This window comes from Malania oleifera, chromosome 3, assembly GCF_029873635.1.
Source record: "Malania oleifera isolate guangnan ecotype guangnan chromosome 3, ASM2987363v1, whole genome shotgun sequence".
In the NCBI taxonomy this organism is placed as follows: Eukaryota; Viridiplantae; Streptophyta; class Magnoliopsida; order Santalales; family Ximeniaceae; genus Malania; species Malania oleifera.
This window is the reverse complement of record NC_080419.1, coordinates 101711381-101728095: the sequence shown is the minus strand read 5'-3', so window position 1 is coordinate 101728095 and position 16715 is coordinate 101711381. Positions and strand designations below refer to the sequence as shown.

The following is a 16715-nucleotide window of genomic DNA, read 5'->3' as shown; positions in this document are numbered from 1 at the left end:
CATGACTATACCACCAGGATTCAGTAGAATAGGTGAAGAAGACAGAGTGTGTAAACTAAAGAAATCATTATATCGCCTCAAACAATCTCCAAGAGCATAGTTCGACAGATTCGCAAAGGTACTAAAGAATCAAGGGTATCGACAAGGGCAATCAGACCATACACTATTCTTCCAACAGTCTAAAGGAGGTAAGAAAACAATTCTAATAGTGTATGTTGATGATATAATTCTTACTGGTGATGATACTGTAGAAATGGAGAGATTGAAGAAGGTTCTGGCTACTAAATTTGAAGTTAAAGACTTGGGACAGATGCGGTATTTCTTGGGCATGGAAGTGGCAAAAACAAAAAAGGGGATTAGTGTTTATCAGCGAAAGTATGTTACTGATCTCCTAGTTGAAACTGGCATGCTAGGGTGCAAACCCAGCGAAACCCCGATAGAAACAGTAAAGAGGGTTGAAGATTGTGGAAAACCAGTAGAAAAGGAGAGCTATCAGAGATTGGTTGGCAAACTGATCTACCTATCACATACTAGACCAGATATTGCATTTGCAGTTAGTGTAGTAAGTCAACACATGCACTCACCAAAGGAAGCTCACTTCGATGCCGTATACTAGATCCTTAGATACCTCAAGGGATCCCCAGGAAGAGGACTCTTCTTCAAGAAATGTGAGAACAAGGAAATAGAGATCTTTACAGATGCAGATTAGGCAGGATCAATGGAAGATAGAAGGTCCACCACAGGATATTGTACATTCGTCTGGGGAAATCTCGTGACTTGGAGAAGCAAAAAACAGAATGTGGTGGCTCGTAGTAGTGCTGAAGTTGAATTCAGGGCAATCGCTCAAAGGATTTGTGAAGGATTGTGGTTACGAAAACTATTAGAGGAATTACGGGTACCGGTGAACTTTCCTATCAAACTCTACAGTGACAATAAGGCAGCTATTAGCATCTCTCTTAATCCAGTCCAACATGACAAGACTAAACATGTGTAGGTAGATAGACACTTCATCAAAGAAAAAATTGAAGAAGGAATTATATGTATGACTTATGTACCAACCAAGGAACAAACTGCAGATATTCTCACTAAAGGCTCGGGACGACAGAGTTTTGATGATCTTATTAACAAGTTGGAGATGATTAATATTTATGATCCAACTTGAGGGGGAGTGTTAAAATGTCAACCTAGAATATCTTTGTAAATAAAAAACAAATTAGGAAAGTGAGTAATTAGTGAGTAATTATGGGGGATTTGATTTCATTTAATAGGAAATTATTTCCTTGATTAGAATAGGTTATTGTATTATATATTGGATTGTACGTAAGAACAAAATTATGAAAGAAATATTTTTTTTCAATCTTTTCTTCTTTCACTTTTCAATAGACATAAGGAAAGACTAAAAAAATAAAAAATAAGCCCAAGCAATCAACCAAATAAACGACAAGCCTAACTCAAATCAGTAATCCAAATAATACGAGGTCCACAGACAACCAGATTACAAAAGCCCAGCAGAAATAAAATTTGAAAAAAAAAAAAAACCCAAATCAAACGCAGAATCCTATCTCAAAATACCTACTCTATGTGAAAAACGACACAAAAAAGGAAGAAACACAGCACCTTTGTCGATCACACCAGGAGAAATCAAACCTGCTAACCATAACAGAACTGCCAACAGCCACAAAGATGCCTAGCCACCACGAGAAAAACACCGAGATGAGTAGCCCGCAACTAAGGACAGCGTGCGCAACTTAAAAATAAAAATAAAAAACAGGCAGCCCCCAACAAAACTCAAAACCACCAAAGTGGACACCACGGAGAAGGCTGACACCCACGAAAAGAAAGAAAGAACTTGCTGAAACTTAAAAAAAGAAAAAGAAAAAAGGAACCAGCAATGAGAATCGCACCGAATGATTAAGACCAAAATGACGGAATCAGAAGAGGGGCTTTGATACCAGTGTTGGGTGGTCTAGGGTCTTCTCAACCCCAAAAGCTAGCTCATGGGATGTGGCTTTCCCTCACACTTAATAACTTACCACCAGCCCCTTCCACAACTGATATGGAATAACCCAACAATCTCCTCCTCACATATCGGGATCTCTCCCGGCAAGACATCGGGGTCTCCCCCAACAAAGCAACCATCAGGGAGAATGTTGAACCAAGACTCTTATGCCATGTTAGATTACCACTTTAGCTAAAAGCTTAAGCTATTATTAGGTTGTGGGCCAACAATGTATATGAAGCCTTTAACACTCCCTGCACATGCAGCCCGACAACATGTGAAGAGATAAACAAATGATAAATAACACCCATTACAGGCAATACAATAATTTTTAAAACATCACACAATAAATGCAGGCAACAAGACTAGAACCGAGGACCTTCTGGTAACTAGCTTTGATACCATGTTAATTTTGGTTTGAATCCCTTTCCATCAGGTTTGCTTTCATTATATATAGAAGAAATTTACATAGTTGTTGCCTAATTTTCAGCACATTTACAGCGCCTAAATGCTGCCAGATTTTCAGCATTATTTACAGCCTAATTTTCAGCACATTTTCAGCGCCTAAATGCTGCCAGATTTTCGGCATTATTTACAGCCTATTTTACTACTAAATACAATCTAAATATTTCAACTAAATTATTTACGGCTTAATTATCCTAAAATATCTCCGTAACACAAAGAACTCTTGATCTTCACTCATAAGCAATGGCCTTAGAAAATTCTATAGAGTTCCAGATGGAAGCTAGGCTTATTGAACTTAGCAATATGTTTAAGCCTCAAAATTTGAAGAGATCTCCCTCACTAAACTACTCAGTGCATCTTCCCATAAAGAGAAAGAGGATGATGCATCTACATCAACTAATCGTAGGGTGCATCCATACGTGCACGAAGGAGGCAACAAAGGAGAACATGATTATGGTCCTCATATGAAGGAGGAATTTCCTCGCTGGGACAATGATGACCTTATTAGTTGGGTTTCTAGGGCTAAAAAATGCTATTGCTTTCACTGCACTCTAGAAACATCTACAATTAAGATTGTTGCTATTAATCTAGATGGTGATGCTATTCAATGGTATGACCAGTTTGAAGCTCGTTATGGAATGCCTTCATGGGCAGAATTTGTTTCGGGATTACTTGCCAATTTGTACCCATTGGATATGAGAATATTCATGAAGACTTTCCAAAATACGCCAAACTAGCAGTCTTGGAGTACTAGACACGATTTGGGTGACTATCAAACAGAATTAAAGATTGGAATGAAAGCAAATTAATCAGTACTTTTATTGAAGATCTCCTACCTGACATTCAGTGTGAGGTCAAAAGTGTGTTTGCTACGAACTATGACCGCTATAATTTCCTTTGCATGGTTAAGAGAAGAAAAGTTGGGAGAACAACAATGTCACTCCAACAAGACCATTAGCAAGCAAATGGTAGCAGCACTATCACACCACCTACTCTTCGCAATCCTCCTACCAAACATTTGACACAGGAGGAACTTAAAGAGCGAATGACAAAACGTTTGTGATGGCATTATGATGAGATGCAGCATAGGGAACACCATTACAAAAAGGGACAACTCTAGATGATTGAACTAGTGGAGGAGCCAAAACAGTTGAGGATGACTACACTGATTCAAATTAGGAAGGTATGGAATCTAATAATAATGATGAATCAATCATTTCTTCAGTTCATGCTTTAGCTAGGTATGCTAATCCACAAACCACGAAAATTAATGGCTTCCTAACATGCCAACCTACCACCATCTTAATTTATATGGGTAACACTAATATTTCATGGATGCTAGAATTTCTAAACAACTAGCCTATCTTCTGGAGCAATGTGAAAAGTTTGATGTAAGGTTGCAAATGGAAGGACCCTATCATGTCAGAGCAAGCGTCCAAACATTAAACTTGCCATGCAAAATAATGAGTTGCATGTTGATTTCTTTTTGCTGCCACTAGAAGACTATGAAGTGGTTTTGAGTATTAAAAAAATAGACATAGGTGACATGGCTTGGAATTTTTCTAAACTGGTTATGGAGTTTGCTGTGAATGGCCAAAGAGTGACTCTTAAAGGCAAACATTCTGGTAATGTCACTCTAGTTTCAACCATCATATGGAGAAGCTCCTTAGAAAGGAGCAACATGGCTATCTGGTACATTTTTCAAGCACCAGAGGAGTTACAACATCAATCTGGCCCTGATGAAGGGCTAGAATCACTTATTTCAAAAATTTTTGACTTGTTTGTGAGGCCCTAAGGACTTCCGCCATAGCATACACATGATCACCGCATCACTCTATTGCTAGGTAGTGTCCCTACTAACGTCCATTGATCCATCCTTATCACTATCCTTACTTTCATAAAGCAAAAAATAGAAAAGATAGTGAAAGAAATGTTAGATGCTGGCATTATTCAACCAAGTGCCAATCCATATTCTTCTCCCATCTTATTGGTGAAGAGGAAAGTTCTTGGTGGATGTGTCTCAATTGAGCATTGAAAAAAAAAAAAACACTATGAAGAATAAATATCCTATCGATGTGGTAAATCTATTTTTTTCCTATTGTGGATCGTCTCTCAAAATATGCTCATTTTGTGCTATAACTCACCCTTATCTACTAGTGTTGCTCATGCTTTTGTTGAGAACATTGTCAAGTTGCATGGAATTCCAACGTATATTGTTAGTGGTCAGTCATGACAAAGTCTTTACCAACAACTTTTGAAAGGAGCTTTTCCATTTGCAGGGTACACAAATAAATGAGCACTGCATATCATCAACAATTAGGGCAAACTGAAGTTGTTAACAAGTGCTTGGAAATTTATCTTCATTGCTTTGCTAGCAACAAATTGAAAGATTGGGTGCAATGGCTTCTATGGACCGAATGGTGGTACAATACCACTAATCGTTCCTCCATCAAGTTGACTCCATTCAAGATCGTTTATCGTTGAGCTCCTCCTGTTCTTGCTAGACATTCAATGGAGCCTCCAAAATTGATCTAATTGACAAGGAGGTACATGATCGAGACAAAGTGCTTCAGCTCCTTCAAGAAAATCTTGTTGCAGCTCAAGCCATATGAAACGAAAAACTGATAAGCATCATAGTGAAAGAGAATTCTCATTGGGAGATGGGGTTTTTCTCAGGCTACAGCCCTATAGACATATACATATAATTGTTTGTTCTTCAATGAAGCTGTCTCTTTGCTTCTATGGGCCTTAAAAGATCCTAGAATATATAGGTCCTGCTGCTTATCGTCAAACTTACCAACAAGTTCTAAGGTCCATCCAGTTTTTCATGACTCTGGCCTCAAAAAGAAGTTAGGAGAGCAAATAGGGGTGTAAGCGAGTCAACCTTACTCGCAAGCTATTTGAGCTTGGCCTAACCCAGAACTTGCCTTGACTCGACTAGGTTCGAGTTCGAGTTCGAGCTCAAGTCGAGCTACTCGAGCTTCCTATCGAGTCAAGTTTGAGTTTCCAGATACTCAACTCGTGAGCTTAATCTATATTTTAAATTTATAATAGAATATATTATATATATAAAAGTATCATATTATATTAATGTATTGTCTATTATATTTTTAACTTGAAGAAAAAAGGAAAGAAGAAAGGAGCGAGTCAAGGAGTGGATTGTTGCTACTTTGCAACCAAGTACCCACTAATGATTTAGGGCCTTAGGGTTCCAACTTCCAAACTTCAATCGCCATCGCCAGTCGCCACCACTGGCCGCCCACAGGCACGCTCGAGGGTCATGACGACTCTACCCTTGAAACCAATGGCCTCCAAGAACAAAGCTGCCTCCACCCATGATGGCTCCAATTGTCCAACAATTGCGATTCCCCATTCTCCGAAATTTGAAGGTTCTCCGTGCAAGTAATCAAGTGCTTTTTGTTTGATTTTGATTCAAATCTAAGATTTTAGGTTGATGATTGTTTGATTTTAAGGTTTCAAACTTTAATCGACTTCTCCAACCGTCACATGCCACCCACACCCACCACCGCCAGCCACCCACAAGGGCCATGACGGCTTTGATTCTCTAAAACCAATGGCCTCCGGGAACGAAACCGCCTCCACCCACGACAGTTCTAGCAAATTCTACAATTCTGCTTTCTCTGCAATGCCAATTTCTCTCTATATCTCACTCCATCTCCCCAAAATCAAATTATTTTAGCAGATTTCAGTGACACTATCCATAAATAATCTCATTGTTACACAAACCAAAGCCCTTATCCACGAAATATTCATAATTCTTTTGATGTATTGGTTTAGGTTTGTATTATTTTTTTGAAATTGTTGTTTCATTTGGCTTCAAATATGCCACTGCTTTTAATAAACAAAAAGAACTTTGATGCTATGATGAGATTAGACACCAAAAGTCTTTTGAGGGGCAGTGGACAAGACCTTTGTGGCCTTGTCGTGAACCCATTAACTCACAAATGACATCTCCTTCCACTGAGCACAACATCCCTCTTAAAATATATGATTGGTTACTCAGTCTCAATCCTCTTAAAGTATCAAAAAATTGAATTGCATGTGTTTTGATGTTATATAATTTTACGTAGCTTTAAGATTGATAAGCTTGTATTCCCCTAGTTAAGGTGAAAATTTTGAAGTATTAAGGTTGTGCACTTGTGTAAAGTTCTTTTTATTTTTTTATTTTTTGTAGTTTTTTTTAGTTTTTAAAATAATTGTAAATGTCACCTTGTGTCAATTTTTTTTTTAAATTTTCTGGAACTCATGTAGAAAACTTGGAAACATCATTAAATTCAGTGAGTATATGGTCAAAATACCAAATGTCGTTGTGTTGTTCAGGCATGCCTTGATTGCTATATATTTGCGAGCCAATTAGTCAAATCAAGTTCTTCTCCTATACCTTGAATTTCTCCACAAGCTCCTGATTAGGATAGGTACAGGGAGTTGAACTTTAGAAGAGTTTTGGTGGCGAATTAGTCTCAATTACAAGTTTCTGAACACTCACCCTCTAGGCTTCAAATGAAACCCCATTGTTATCTCTAATGAGGCACGCACTGCATAAAGGCCCTGATTTACTTTTAAGGAGCCGCAAATATAAGGCTTCTTCCATTTCTCTAGAAGTCACATCCTGAAAATGTCAAAAGAGCTTTTAAATTCATCTTGATCTGATCAAAGAATTACTTTTGTGGGACAAATGCAAAACTGATTGTTGTTAAAGTGGATGGTCTTTCTCGCTTTGTGTAACATCATCAAATCATGTGACCAACCACCTATGAACTATCCATGTCCTCGTCCCATTATTAACTCTATAATGCCCCAAACCCAAATGTGGCTGCTTTTTCTAATTTTTCCCATCCTTGAAGTCATTGGTATTTTTTTTATTTTTTCTCTATTTTTAATATTTTTATAAGGTAAACGACTCCCATATTTTCACTAATCTTTCATTCTCATTTTGTGTACCCAATTTATTTTTAAATTTTTTTATTTTATTGAATAATATCTATGCTTCAAGAGCCACTTAGCATTATGACATTATGCTCACTTGGAAGTACCCAAGCACAACCAACAAAAGCCAATTAGGGGTGTACAAAATTTACCGAAAAACCGAGAACCGGACCGAAACCGAACCGTTTGAAGCTTCGGTTCGGTTTTTCGGTTTCGGTAATCGGTTTCGGTTTTGTATATATAAAAAATAGATTTTCGGTTTCGGTTTCGGTTTCACTCAAAAACCGAACCGTAAAAACCGAAAACCAATTATAATTTTAAAATAATTATCTATGGGAACTTTGATTACAAGTACATGAAAAAGAAATTATACCTATATTAATTTTTTAATTTAAATTATTGACTAATATTTTTCGAAGGAGTGGGGAAGGATTTTATAAAGGAGAATGACAACAAAAACTTCCCGTTTTGGCCATGTGGGATGAGTGCTTGGGAAGAACTGAACCACCAGCTTGCTACAGTGCTACTACCACAGCAGGCGCTAGGCATCATCTTCTCCATCTCCTGCCTCCTGGTAACCTGCACACTGCACAGTGCCGACAGCCGAGTGCCGACGGCCATGCCCTCCAAGTCTCCGACACTTACGCCCACACCAGCGACGCTCACGCCCACCGCCCACGCCAGTCGCCAACGCCCACATCTCCACGATGCTCACGCCCACCGCACACTGCACAGTGCCAACTACCATGCTCTCCGAGTCTCCGACGCTCACGCCCACCGCCCACGCCAGTCGCCAACGCCCACCCCACATCTCCACGCCGACACAGTCACACACTGCAACGCCCAGTCGCCCACGCTCACGCTCACGCTCACACAGACACACACAGGCACACTGGACACGCTCACGCTCACGCTCACACAGACACACACAGGCACACTGGACACAGCAACTCCCACATCTCCACACAGCAACGCCCACGCTCACACACAGGCACACAGCAATGCCCGTCGCCCAAGCCAGTCGCTCACGGTCACGCCCACATTATCTTGGTGCTCTGGCCGTCCCACATCGATTGGAAATGGGAAGAAAAAATTTTCCTCACCCTATTTATTGAAGTTGGATCTACTTATTCACTTACGTGCTGGGCTTTTCACTCAAAGTCGTGGCCCAGTTGGCCGTGGCCCAGTTGGCCGTGGCCCAGTTGGCCGTGGCCTGACTTGGCTGGCTTTATTTAATTACATTTTTATATTGTTTGTTTAAAATTTAATAAAATCGAATTAATCGAACCGAACCGTAAAATAAACGGTTTGGTTTGGTTTTAAACCCACGGTATACGGTTCGGTTGCGGTTCAGTAGTTTTAAAAACCGATAGGTTCGGTTCGGTTGACGGTTTTGGTAATAACCGAACCGAACCAAACCGTGTACACCCCTAAAGCCAATGCAAAGTCAGATATGTATAATGGGATGTGTTTGAGGTAGGAATAATTTGTAACTCTTGTAGTTATGATTTTGTCAAGTATATTTAGCAAGAGTTGAGCAATTGCATATGCATGCTAGTATATAGGATATCAACAAACCTTAGAACAAGAAGATATCCAATAATCAAATACATTTCATGCAAGATATCCACTAATCAAATGCATTTTCATAAGGACAAGTTTTAAACAATATTAGCATTATAATATCTCATATACTTGATCCCGGTTTAGTTTAAACCATGATTAAGCACCGAAAGGAAAGAAACAGGTCAAGTGCTTAGATGGTTTCAGCAAATAGGCTAAGTTGTGACATTTTGGGACAATGCCAAAGGTAGAATCATTGGCAAAGGAAAGGTAGGTAATTCATCATTTACTATTGATAATGTAGTACTTGTTGATACCTTGAAGCATAACTTGTTGAGTATTAGTCAGTTATGTGATAAAGGACTTAATATTATCTTTCAATCCACTCAATGTCTCATAAATGATTTAGATGGAAAAACTATCCAAGTAGGATGTCAAGAATCTAATATTTACACTATTGAGTTTGATGACATTGAAACTAGTGATATTAAATGTTTGGCCGCAACTAATGAACCTAGTTGGTTGTGGCATAAGAGACTTGGTCATGCTAGCATGGACCTATTGCAAAGATTATCCTCTAGGGACTTAGTCAATGGTCTACCAAAAGATAATTATGTAAAAAACAAAGTATATAATGCATGTCAGTACGGTAAACAAATCAAGTCATCCTTTAAGACCAAAAAGGTAATCTCCACATCTAGACCCTTAAGAGTTAATTCATCTTGATTTTTTTGTGGCAAAATTCAAAATGAGTAAGGGCTATCCATTGTCAACATTAGGAGTGAGAGAGGAAGAGAATTTAGAAATAAAGAGATAGAAAACTTTTGTGATGAACATGGTTATTCACACTTCTCCGCACCAAAAACTCCACAACAAAATGGAGTAGTTGAAAGAAAAAATTGAACACTTCAAGAAATGGCTAGAACAATGTTGAATGAACATAATCTTCCAAAATATTTTTGGGCTGAAGCGGTAAATACCGCATGCTATATAAGTAATCGTGTAGTCATCAGATCCAAAATTGGTAAAACTCCATACGAAATATGGAAGGGTCGAAAACCCAACATATCTCACTTTAAGATTTTTGGATGCAAGTGCTTTATTCTAAATGATAGAGATTATGTGGCAAAATTTGATCCAAAGTCTTATGAAGGAATTTTCTTAGGATATGCTATGAACAGCAAAGCCTATAAAGTTTTCAATAAAAGAACCCAAAATGTTCAAGAGGTCAACTCATGTAGTTTTTGATGAAGCAAATCCTTTCGTCCCAAAAACTACAGTTCATATAGAGGAGGATGATCAAGTAAATACCTTTAGAATTGAAAAGGAACTTGAACAACTTAAAATAAACAATGAACAAGAAGAAAATTCCCAAAATAACATTTCCAAGCATCAAGAGTCACAACCTTAGGAAGAAGTTCCGAAACCAGATGAAGTAGATCAGGAGCTTCCTAAAGCCTAGAGATTCATCAAAAATTATCAAACTGATCTCATCATAGGAAATCCATCTAGAGGAGTTAGCACTAGATCACACCTTAAGAGTGGATGCAACCACATAGCTTTTTGTATCCCAAATTGAACCAAAGAATTTCAAAGAAGCTGAAAATAATGAAAGTTGGATCATGGCTATGCAGGAAGAGCTTAATCAGTTTGAAAGGAACAAAGTATGGGAACTAGTCCCAAAACCCAAGAATACTTCCATAATTGGTACAAAATGGGTATTTAGGAATAAGAAAGATGAAGATTTTAATGTAGTAAGAAATAAAGCAAGACTAGTTGCGCGAAATAAAGCAAGACTAGTTGCGCAAGGGTACAATCAACAAGAGGGCATTGACTATGATGAAACATATGCCCCAATAGCTAGACTAGAAGCTATTAGAATGCTGCTTGCCTTTGCTTGCTACAAAGATTTCAAGTCATTTCAAATGAACGTCAAAAGTGCTTTTCACAATGGGTACATAAACGAAGAAGCCTATGTTAAATAACCCCCTGAATTTGAGAGCCATGTATATCTTGACTACGCATTCAAACTCTCAAAAGCACTCTATGGATTAAAACAAGCAACAAGAGCATGGTCAACAAAGAGCAACAATCTAAAGAGATCCTTTTGCCTATTCCTTAGATTGTTAGTTAAGGTAATCAATTTCATACAAACTCATTTTCTTTGCTTTTCTTTTATTATGAAAATCACAAAACATTAATGATCTTAAAGTGTTTAGAGTTTTAGAACTAATAGTCATTTTTATTTCACTAGTTATAAAATAATTGTGACTTATGTTCTCTTATTTTTTATTTTCCAAGTAATACTATTATATTTGTACTCAATCCCAAGTTAAATGTTTAAATTGAATTTATACTATTTATTTTTTAATTCAGGTTATTGCTATGGACCTATGGTGAAAGAGAAAAAAGAAAGTGCCAAACTATCGAGGAGAATGATGAAGATCGAGAAAAATTGAAACAAAATATTTTATAATATTTTTCGGTTTAATTTATTCCATTAAACTATTTGTACATTGGGTGCTAACTTGGGTATTACATTTTAGTTGCAATCTGCAAACTAACTTTAATTTACTTGTTGCTTTGTCCACACTTGGCAAATTAAGATTATCATGATTGGACATTTTGAATAATTATCATCATGATTGAACATTTTTATTATGCTTAAATAGTATTTTGCTAATTTATTAGAGTTTAAGTTTAAGAAAAGTAGCAGTCCAACATGTAATAATTCAGTTAGGGATTGATTCATATCATAAATATTTGCTCGAGCTCAATTTCAGGTTGAGTCAAACGAGCTGAGCTGAGTCAAGCTCAAGCTTTAGAAAATGTCCAACAAATCAAGTTTGAGTTTAAGTAATATATGCTCGATCGAGTTTGATTCGAGTTTCAAGTTTGAAGTCAAGTTCGAGTTTTGTACTGTCTCGACTCGACTCGAATACGCTCCTAGAGCGAGTTATTGTGCAACACCACTTGCCTAATATTGCACCTACTGGCGAGGTTCAAGTGCAACCACAATCAATTCTGGATCTCTAGGTAGTCAAACATTCAAGACATCATAGAAGTTTTAGTTCACTAGTCTCATTTACAAACTGATGATGCAACTTGGGAAACTTATCAATCCTTAGATGAGAGATTCTAAAGTTTATTGTTGCTCAGCCTTGAGGATAAGGCTGATTTGAAGAAGGCAGGCATGCCAGGATTCCCAAATCAACAGGATTTCTAATCAATCTGTTAGGATTCCCAAATCAATTCAGATTTCTAATTAATGTGTTAAGATTCCTTTAAACAATTAGGATAGGAGTCCACTAAGGACTTGGATTAGGATATTTTACATTCCTAATAAGAGTAAGGTTCCCTGCCTTATATCTATGTAACCCTATGGGGTTTTTCATTCAAGCAATAACATAATTTAAAGCATTTGGCTAATTTGGAGGCAAATCCCCTCGAAGTGATCAACCGTATTTTCTCTTTCTATTCTCCATTTTTCAATTTCCTCAATTTCCCTACAATAAAACCCTAGAGTTTTATCATGCCATCTCTTATGGTTCAGTTATACTGAATACCTACTTTGAAAAAAGAGAAGGGTACTTGATGACTTTCAAGAGTTGGGAAAATAAAAGCCAAATAGGCCTCTTCTTAACTAGGAAGGAGGATCGTCTACCATGTAAGGATTGTAAAATTATCCTAGGTAAAAGTTTGACTAGACAACATAGAGTCCTATATATATATATATATATATATATTAAAAAATGGACAAGAAAAAGCAACACAAATCAACACAAAAGGACTAGGTGGTGGAGCTTGAAGGGAGAAAATATAAAAAACAACAACAAAACCAAGCCTTAAGTCCCACTAGGTGGGGTCGTCTATATGAATCCTTTTCCGCCAATTTATGCGATCATAGACCATTTCTTTTAATAGATTCAGGACTATTAAATCCTTACTCACTATCTCCTCCCAAGTTATTTTAGGCCTACCCTTACCCCTTCTACTGTCCCCCACAGTAACTAACTCATTCTTCCTCATTGGCGCACTGTGGCCTACGTTGCAAGTATCCATACCATCTGAGTCATCCCTCCCTTATCTTATCTTCTATAGGAGCTACACCTAACTTATCGCGAATATGTTCATTCATTAATTTATCATTCATTGTTATACCACTCATCCATCAAAGCATTCTCATCTCGGCAACTTTTACTTTTTGGATATTCTGTTGCTTCGTCGCCCAACATTTTGATCCTTATAGCATAGTTGGTCTTATAGCTATCCTATAAAACTTTCCTTTTACGATCACAAAGCACATTTGAAGCACTTCTCCATTTTACCCAACTTGCTTTAACTCCATGCATTACATCATCTTCAATTTCTCCTTCAGCTTGCATAAGAGATCCAAGGTATCGAAATCTACAAGTACTTTTATTTCTTCATCATCAAGTTTAACTTTGTCTCCAATATTCCTCCTATCATTACTGAAATTACATTTCATGTATTCTGTCTTATTTCTACTTATCCTAAAGCCTCTAGATTCTGAAGCTTCTCTCCATAATTCTAACTCAGCCTCTACTCTGTCCCTAATTTTATCAATTAATACAATATCATCTGCAAACAACATACACCATGGAACCTCATTTTGAATACTCTGTCAGTTGGTCCATAACTAACACAAAAATATAAGGGTTCAAAGCAGATCCTTGATATACACATATGGTGATTGGAAATTCTCTAGTTTCTCCATCTCTAGTCCTTACTCTAGTCATTACTCCATCGTACATATCCTTAATGACATCAGTATACCTACTACATACACCTTTTTTTTTCTAAAACCCACCATATAACTTTCCTAGGTATCCTATCAAATGTTTTCTCTAGGTCAATAAATACCACATGCAAGTCCCTCTTCTTTTCCCTAAACTTTTCCATTAATCTTCTTAAAATATATATAGCTTCTGTGGTAGATCTCCGAGGCATAAAACCAAATTGATTTTTTTAGACCTTCGTTTCCAACCTTAATCTTTGTTCAACTATCCTTTTCCATAATTTCATCGTATGATTCATAAGTTTAATTCCACGACATTTACTACAATTTTGAATATCTTCTTTATTTTTGTATATAGGTAATAAAGTGTTTTTCCTTCATTCATCTGGCATTTTCTTAGTTTTTATAATTGTATCAAACAAATTATTTGTTGGCCTTGCAAGACTTAACATCCTATTTTGATACTAACAAACAAGTGAAACTTAACATATTTGTTGAGTAATGATATTTCATGACTCACAAGGATCAAGCATGAAAATGCAAGCTTATACTTCAAAGAAGAATGATCATATGAAGCTTAAAGCATGGATTTCAAGATGATATTTTAAAACTTGAAGAATATAAGAGAAAGCTTAAAAGTATATTAAAGCTTGAAGAAAAGTAAGAGGGGCAAAAGAAAGCAAAGCAAAAGAAATCTCAAAGAAAAGACAAGCATGAAGACTTAAGTGCCAAGAATGTTCAAAGTCTTAGAAGTCTTTATTTAAGTGCTTCATACTTTAAATATCTTTTGAAATATGGTTGAAGCTCTTTAAGGGATATTTATGGACTTAGAGATTTATTTTAACAACCCGAAAAATGTTTTATGAAAGATCAAAGCAAGAGAGCAAAACTAATTTTGAAAACTAAAAATGAAAAACCAGAAAAATGAACTAGTCAGCCGATTGACTAGATTACACTGGGTTTACTCAGCCAACTGACAGGAATACAACGGTTAAATAAACTGCCTAGCCAACTGACCAAAAGAACTGACTTTACTCAGGCGACTAACAATGTCCAACCGACTGACATTTTTGAACGTGATCAAGCCAACCGACTGACAAATTAATTGAATTTATTTCTGGCAAACAAAAAGGCCTAAGCCGCCTGTCCAGTTGATTGACTCTGTGAAATACACTACCTAGTCATCTGTCCAGCCGACACTCCACGGAATTTCAAATTTTTAAACTTCAATGGATAAATTTTAAAAATTAGTTTTTCATATATGAACGTTATAAAAACTTGGTGGACACTCAAAGTAACTTGGGGAACAAGGAAACTAATCCTAAAAAGCCTATAAATACTCCCTTAATCCCAAGAAATCAATTACCTGAGCAATCACACAACATTCTTGCATTCAAGCTTTCAATCTCTCTCAAAGTTCTCTATTGCTCACACTCCATTTGGGAGATAACTTCTTAAATTGCTGCTGAATCATCAACCTACGGTTCTAACACTGAGTTTTCTCAATCACTAAAAGAATCCTTGGTGATCTCTATACTTGAACTTCATACTTTCTATATTATTATTTGATTGAAGTATATTATGTGTTCTAACTTGTACAAATCTGCTCTGTTTTGAGTTTCATTGTACTCAGATTCTTGTAGCCTTCTCGTTATATTTTTGACGGTTCAAAGCTGATATGGATCGTTGTACCAAGCATGGGTTGATCGCTTGGAGAGGTTTCTCTTCCTGAAAAAAGGGATTAATGTAAAAGACTTGCTCCGCCCAGAAAGGAGCGTACATAGTGGAATCCTTTGGTGGAATTGACCAAAAGCGAGGACGTAGGTTGGGGATAAGCCGAACCTTGCAAAACAAGTTGTTCTTCTCAACCCTACTCTTTTTTAATTTCTGCACTATATATATTCTTGTGTATGCTAAGTGCAGGTTGTAGGGCTTAAACACTGAATTCAAAGAAGACTCTTAATGTACAGAAAGTACGTTTCAATTAACCGTTTGCGGAAACCCACAAGAGAGCACGTTGGTTAATTTGCGAAAATCCTAATTAAGAGAAACGCAATAAAATTCAATCCAAAGCAGGGCTTGCATACAAATTACAAGGCTAATTACAAAAGCTTAAAGCAATTCAAAGAGTTGCAACTTCTTGGTTATTTTGGTTGTTGGTATTGTGTGATTGATTGGATTGTTTAAGTTTTCAACAAATTTTTGTGTGTTTTGGTTTTGATTGATAATTGATTATTTTACTTAAGTTTTGATGTAAGTACTAAACAAGTAAAAGAATTTAAAAAGAACTTAAATTTTTTAAATAACCCAATTCACCCCCCTCTTGGCGTCACTATTCTACTTTCAATTGGAATCAGAATGGGGTTATAGCAAATCTTAATTAGTAGCTATACAAAGATCTTAATGGCACACTTAGGCGTAACTCCCTTTGGAGAAGGACAATCCTCAACTAGGTCACCCATCTTTCGTGGTTTAAATTATACATTTTGGAAACAAAGGATGAGAATATATCTTCAAACTATGAATTGGAAAGCTTGGGAGGTTGTCACGGATGTTCACCTAATTCCCCTCAAACTAGTAGATGAAAAACAAGTCCCTAAAGAGAAAAAGGACATGACTGAAATACATCACAAAATGCTGCAAGTTAATTCAAGTGCTATCAATGTTTTGTATTGTGCTCTAGATATTAATGAATTCAATAAAGTCATGGCTTGCAAAACAGCCAAAGAAATTTGGTATAAGTTAAAGGTAACTTATGAAGGAACGGTCGATGTTAGAGACAATAGGATTGACATGCTAACTAGTGAATATGAAACTTTCAAAATGAATCCGGATGAATCAATCACTAGTATGTATACTAGGTTTACCCACATAATTAACTCACTCAATGCCTTAGGAAAAAGACACACTACTTATGAAATGATTAGAAAAATTCTTAGAGGGCTGCCACCAATATGGGAACCAAAAGCCACTACCATAACC

The 16715-nt window shown here is 36.8% G+C and overlaps 1 protein-coding gene and 1 non-coding gene across 3 annotated transcripts in view; one reads left to right on the top strand and one right to left on the bottom strand.

Moving 5' to 3' along the window:
• LOC131152005 (chaperone protein ClpB4, mitochondrial) overlaps positions 1 to 16715 on the bottom strand; it is an 82099-nt gene that overhangs the window by 15740 nt on the left and 49644 nt on the right. The gene's annotated exons all lie outside the window — the stretch shown is intronic.
• Positions 6341 to 6454, top strand: LOC131152513 (small nucleolar RNA Z152/R70/R12). The gene has a single exon (XR_009136010.1). It is a non-coding gene; the product is annotated as a small nucleolar RNA Z152/R70/R12 (small nucleolar RNA).